Here is a 7,126-nt window from a genome sequence, read left to right as displayed (position 1 = left end):
GAAAGACTTCCAAAGGATTTTCTGCCTGCCTGGTCTAGACTCACTTCAAGGATGCTCTTGGCTTTCTGGTAGCCCCCTCCCTTCAGTGTAAGTCCAGTGTCCCATGGGCTGACTGGAGGGTGGTGTCATTGAGCATGTGAGCAGCAGCTCCTCTCTCCTGGCAGCTATAGCCCCTCAGACTCACCGCAACCAGTAAGCAAGTGTGGGGCTAAAATCCTGAGGATCCTGTCCCCCAAAGGCAGAGCCATGCTGAGCTGAGAGCCAGCTCCAGGTTGATCCCAGAACCCTGGGCTCCATGGGTTGGTCCCTTGAGGAAGAACTTGTGCAGTATCAGAGAAGCCCAAGAAGCAGGGGCATGCAGACCATGGTGGAGGTTTCCCTGAGTCTGCATCCTGAGGACTTCGCTGGGCTGGCTTCTCAAGTCTTCTCTTGTTACAATCTAAGAGATTGCTGTCCATCATGCAAATTATCCTTAGCTCCAGGCTGATTCTGGAGCAGATTTTTTATAAGCAGCACTTATCCACAGGGGACAGGGAGAGGAGGGACAGCCCTTCACACTCACCCTCAGCCCCTAGGATGCTTCTTCATGGTGTGGTCTCCTAGCTTCTGTTGACAAACGCTGCCCAGACTTCTTAGATGGACTCTGTGCTCAGGAGGGCCTGGAGGTCATTGGGATTATCAGGAGATTGAAGCACATGCAGGTAGGAGGACACCTGCATGACCCAGGTGCTCTTCGTTCCAGTGCAACAGGCTCTTATAAGAAATATTCATGATAGTTTTTTTGTATAACAGTATTCTGAACAGAGGTCATATAAATGTGTATTACCGTCTGAAGCAAGGTAGATACTTCTGAGTGGTTATCCTGGGGTCTAATCTTCAGAGAACAGTGGGTGAGATCAGCATCTTTTTGGCTAGGAGAATGGCAACCAGCATGTTTTTTTCCCCTTGGTTGATATTTTTCTATCTTTTCTCCCCTGCCCCCCCCTGCAATTTATCTCTGCTTCTCTCTTCTTCACTATGTAATATAATAGTAAAGTTGCAATCTTTAGTAATTAATTTCTCCACAAATTCCAGATCATTACTCTGATTTTATACTTGGGGTTAGAGAAACTGTGAAAAACAGTTTTAACTAGTTTTTGTTTATTATTAGTATATGGTTTGTTGTGAAGTGCTTGTATAAACAGGGTTTAGTGTTTATACCACTCTCTCATGTGCTACTGATGCTGAGAAGAGAAGAGAACACACATTGAGTGTAGTAAGTATGAACAACTGGATATTCCCCCAACCAGGTTCTCTTAAGAGAAAGCAGCTCATGATATAGTCCCTTGTATAAAAGTAGAAGCAATAATCATCCCAGCACATGAATAGACATATAAGTGAAAAAGTAAAGTATCAAACAATCTCCAAATAGCCGACAACACTGATCAACAACTGATCCCATTGACATCACAGTTAAGGAAATGAAGAAAGAATTTAGAAAGTTTGTAGTTAAAATGTTCAGTGACCTAAAAAATTTAAGGAATGAACTAGAGATAAAATACAGGAAGTGAATGATCATTTCAATAAAAAGAGAGATTCTTAAAAAGAACCAATGGAAATCCTGGAAATTAAAGACTCAATAAATTATTTTTGAAGGCAGAATGTCAGGCTTTGAAGACAAAGTATATAACACTGAACATAGAGTCAAAAATAAAGAAAAGATGTTAAGTAACCCTGACCAGAATATTGAAGAAATCTGGGACAACATTAAGAGAACAAATCTAAGAATCATTGGTGTTTTCAAAATACAAACTAAAGGAGTGCACAATATTTTCAATGAAATGCTCAGAAAATTTCCCAAACCTTAGGAACAGAAGAAAATTCAGACTTCAGTCACCCGAAGGAGCTAGGGGAGGACTGGGGCCCATGAAACTCATGGTAAAGTGGTGGCAATGTCCAGGATCAGGTGGCAGCAGCAATGGGGCCTTGCTCAGAGCAGAGTGCCCTGGGTGTTAGCCGGCCCTTGGTTCCCTGGAAGAGGACCAGTGACCAGTGTGAGAATGGCAACAGCAGCAGAAGCAGATGCTCAAATTCTTCTCTGTATTTTTTAGCCTAAGACAGGGGAGGCTAGGCCATGTGGCCCAAGTAGCTGGAGGGGGTCAACTGCACAAGATGGGAATTCTCTAAACCAGGATATGGAGGCTATTCACTAATCAGGGTAACAAAATTATCACTGTAGGTCTGGACAATGCAGGGGAAACTAGCATCTATAAAAACTTTTCTATTTTCAATTTCAAAATTATAGGTTCTCCTTAAAATTTTTCAAGAAGAAAATTATAGTACATTAAAAAAGGTACTTAACTCTCACAATATTAATGTAAACCATAGTTTCTTGAAACATTTGAAGACATCATAGAAAATATGCTCTTACTGACAAAAGCATGTTAGTTTTTCAATATTTTTATAATTTCTTTAGCTCTGCTCCATGTCAAGGGAAAGTCTTTTTTGTGTGTGATTAAAGACGTGGAGGGCAAATATCTAATCAATTTCCTTCAGATAAATATTTTTTAGTTTATATGATAAATATGGAAGACTAGTGCCAGTTTTCAATCTCCATTTTCTATTGTCTGAGCTTCCATTTCACTTCTTCTCTTTTTGGCTGTGGAGTCAAAATATGGTTACAGGAAAAGTTTAGCTTTAAAATGGTCACACTGCATAAGAAGTATAATAGTCACTTGGTCACATTGCATAAGAAGAAGACCACAGAAGCCATAAGTGTGATTTAACAATATTTGACACATTTTAACTCAAAAAGTGTAGAAAAAGGAAACAAGAGTTGGTACTACTCAAGTGTTTGCCATTTTTTAAAAAATTTAATATTCAAAGTTTAACATTCAAATATCATCTTTTCAGCATGGTATTCAGCATGGTATTCAATTTTTAATTGCTAATTTTTAATTGCTAATTCTCATCTATTTCCTGGGGAAATATCTGGTAGACAAACTGAAAAAAATGAAAAAAAATAAAGCAGACTTTTAAAAATAATAAAAATAGTGGAAAGTAAGGGTTTACATTTATATGAAGGGGGAAAGCATACTTCAATAGTGATATCCACCTTTAATAATTTTATATGAATAGAATTGTACATATATCCTCTACAGTAGGAAGTAAGGTAGAAGAGATAGTGATTAACGATGTACATTTCCTAATGTGGGATATTGGTGGCCAAGAATCTCTTTATTCTTCCTGATACTTATACTAACACTGTCTTCATAATAGAATTAATGAAAGTGTAAAACTACCAAAGATCAATGAGATTTTTGGTCCTTTTGAAAGATAAACAAGACTGATAAACTCTTAGCCAAATTAACTAAAAGAAAGAGAAAGAAGAGTCAAATCAACAAAATCATAGATGAAAAAGGAGATATCACCACAGACAATTCTGAAATTCAGAGGATCATTAGAAACTGTTGTGAAAACTTATATCAATAAATTAGAAAGTCTAGAATATATTGCCAAATGCTGAGACACATATGACTGACCCAAAATGAATCATGAGTATCTAGAAAATTTGAACAGACCAAGATCAAGCAATATAATTGAAGCAGCAATTAAAGCCTTCTAACAAAGAAAACCTAGGACCAGGTGGATTCTCAGCTGAGTTCTGTGAGACTTTTACAAAAGAACTAATGCCATTTCTCCTCAAAATTTTCCATGAAATAGAAAAGGAAGGAACACTGTCAAATTCACTCTATAAGCCAGTGTCACCCTGAAACCAAAACCAGACAAAGACACATCAGACTGATATTCCTGATGAAAACTGACGTGAAAATCCAAAATAACAAGCTGCCATGCCACATTTAAAATAATTTAGGAAGATAGTACTACATGATCAAGTATATTTTATCTCAGGAATGTAAGTGTGGTTCAACATATGCAAATCAATAAATGCCATTCACCACATGAATTATGTGATTATTAAGTATAAGAATCACGTGATTATCCCAAGTGGTGCAAGAAAACTATACAAAAAAGTCCATCACCCATTTATGTTGAAAACACTGGAGAAACCCTAGTGTTTACACTAGGGATGGAAGGAACTTATTACAATACTGGAAAGGCTATATATGACAAATTCAAGGCCTCCATCATACTTAGGGATAAAAGCTGAAAACATTTCCTCTAAAATCAATAACAAGACAGGGTATCCACTTTCACCACTACTATACACTGTAGTCCTTGAAACTCTCACCAGAACAATCAGGAAAAAGAAGGAAATTAAAGGGATACAAATAGGAAAACAAGTCATCTCTGTTTGCTGTTGATAAGATACTATATTTAGAAGTCCCAAGAAAACTCCACCAGAAAACTTCTAAAGTTGAAAAACAAATTCAACAAAGTAACAGGATAAAAGGTCAACTTACATAAATTAATTGCTTTCCTCTTCTCCAGTAATGCATCTGCAGAGAGAGAAATCAGGAAAAGTATCTCATTCTGTTAAGGTCTGTAAACAAGTCAGATTGGCACCTGTTATTTTGCCAGAGAAATGTTAGAGTCTGTAAACAAGTCTGGATGGCACCTGGCCAAATGCCAGAGGGAGTGGTTTGTGAAGTAACAAAAGCAGGCCATTAAGTGTGGAGATTCCTTATTGGTTGACTGCTGTATCTATTTTATGCTAATTAGTTAAGCTATATAAAATGTATAAATATCGCTCAGATCCTACAAATCCTACAATAAACGGCTCCTATTCCTGCTGCATCAACGTAAACAAACTGGGGTTAGTAGCTCAGTAGTGGAGCGCTCACCTAGCATGCATGAGGCACTGGATTTGATCTTCAACACCACATACAAATACCTTAAATGTATTCATTTACAACAAAAACTATTTTTAAAATACTTGGGAATAAATCTTATCCCAGCTAGCCAACCAATTTATACTGCAGACCTGCCAATTTACATATATCTCTGATGCCCAGGTGCAGACAGTGTCAGAGAATAGATAATTTGGTAAGATATTGACATCAAACTCCATAAACTACAAAGATAACACTCAATATTAGCTTGACAATTTGCAAGATTTTTTTGTCTTACATTCATGCAAATTTGTTAATTATCATGAAAATATACATTTAAGCACTTTATTGTTAATCTATATTCTTGAAAGCAACTTCAATCACTCCTTGAAGGCCATACAAGCTCAGTAGCTGAAAACCAGTGGGACCCCAGTGCGTTTGGAACCCTGAGGTTGGTGGGGGCGGGGTGGGCAACCTGTTCAGGGCATGTCTGCGAGGAGCGCCATCTGGAGGAAACCAGCCGACACAGCGCTTTCAGTAGCTAGGAGCAGCAAGGCTGAGATGCCTGGGGCGAAGCAGGCAATCTAGCAACACTGTTGCCTCCCACTGACCCTTTCTAAGCTACACAAGGGCTGCAAGGGAGGCTTGGGCAACCTCCGTGAGAGTAAGAAAAGTACAAGTGCAGTTCTCTGCCTGGCTTTTGGGCTAATCATTAAAGAAATTTTGAGTTTTTCTAAAAGACAGATGGGATCCTACTAAAGAACTTATTCTGGTATCTGTAGCTGGACTAGGAAATCTGGACTGGGAATTAGCCATGGTAGGTGATGCTTGTTAAAGATAGGAATTAATTTTTTTGTTTGTTTTTTTGTTGTCGTTGTTGTTGTTGTTGTTGTTTTAGGCTCTTTTATCCCAACCTTGTTCTGAACAGATGTTCTAAAATTAATAAACATACATTTTATTCCTGGATATATCTGTTTAGCAATAATGGGAGATCAAAAGATCAGATGTCACCCATTTTTTCCCTGATATTGACCCCCAGAGTCTTCCTCCTGGTTCTAAATTTTGACAGTAGGAGATTTTCAGGAGATTTATTCATAATGCAGGAGATGGCACAATATTGCCACCTGTTTCTGCATAGGCACAGCTCACAATGTGATTGACTATTTTGATACAATATGAAAAACATTCAAGCCAGGTAAATTTTGATAAATCTTGGTTCTCTGCTGTACTACTTTGAAAATTTGGCAAAGAATTTTCCATAGAATTGAGCTATGAGGATATAAACAATGTTGTTTTGCAAAATAGATTCCAGGTACAGGTGGAAAAAGAATCTGTATTGTTAACCTAGATTGTGAAGGATCTCTCTATGATGAAATACTATTATAAATTTGTCTTATTTGTGGTCCATAAGCCACAATAATGGTTTTAGGTTACATCACCCAGAAAAAAATTAATAAGAACAAATGCTGAGATAAACAACTCAAAATCAACTATCAGTGATGACAAGATATCAAATCAGTGGTGCTTTCTTATTCCTAATAATATGTAGAAATAGTGTCTATTCACTTTAAGATACCTATACTTTTGTTTATAAATAGAGCATGTAATGCATATTTTCATTGCACAGGTAAAAATGGAGGAAATAACCTTCACATATATGTTTACATTGAAGCCCACAATTGACTTTCAGTTGAAAAAAATAATCTCCAGTGTCTTCATGAAACTGTCACAAGTCTGCCATGTTAATGACTGATTTTATTGAAGTCCATAATAATCTCCTTTCTATTGTTTTATATGCATATCATATGCTATTTTTAGAAATCTAAGAGTCCGTTACATTCAACATGTGGAATTGTCATTTTGTTTGCTTTCTTCCTGAGCAATCTATATATAAAATATGAATTTATTCATTTTTCTTCCATAATAGTTGACTGTATTTTTTTCTGGTTCACCTGAATTAAGAGAAGAATCAGCTATTTCATTTTTATGAAATGTTAAATTTAATCAGTAAAATATAATTGGGTAATTAAGTCTTTTATGCACATTAAGTGGAACACTTTAAGAAAGCAAACTCATCATGGGACACTTTGAAAGGTATGGGATCTCAACATTCTAAGTAAGGAACAAAAGTAGTGCTACAAGAGTGGAAAATAAACATCTGCCTATTTGAAATGTATGATTTCAAACTAGAAATGAATACAGTTTGTCAATGTGATGTTTACAGTAATGTATTTTCTTGGTTTTGGATTACCAGGATTATGAAAGGAAGCACTTTTTTTTAGTTAATCATATACTAGTAAAAACTCTCATAATGGTATTAATGTGGAAAATCTTGACTATGAAATTAGGGATAA

The 7,126-nt window shown here is 36.7% G+C and overlaps 1 pseudogene; it reads left to right on the top strand.

Moving 5' to 3' along the window:
• The first annotated feature begins 1,957 nt into the window (after nt 1–1,957).
• On the top strand, nt 1,958–6,158 carry LOC143399194 (carnosine N-methyltransferase-like; annotated as a pseudogene).
• Nucleotides 6,159–7,126: the final 968 nt, after the last annotated feature.

Source organism: Callospermophilus lateralis, chromosome 1 (genome assembly GCF_048772815.1).
Source record: "Callospermophilus lateralis isolate mCalLat2 chromosome 1, mCalLat2.hap1, whole genome shotgun sequence".
NCBI lineage: Eukaryota > Metazoa > Chordata > Mammalia > Rodentia > Sciuridae > Callospermophilus > Callospermophilus lateralis.
The sequence above is the reverse complement of the archived record's forward strand: the minus strand, read 5'-3'. Positions and strand labels throughout refer to the sequence as shown.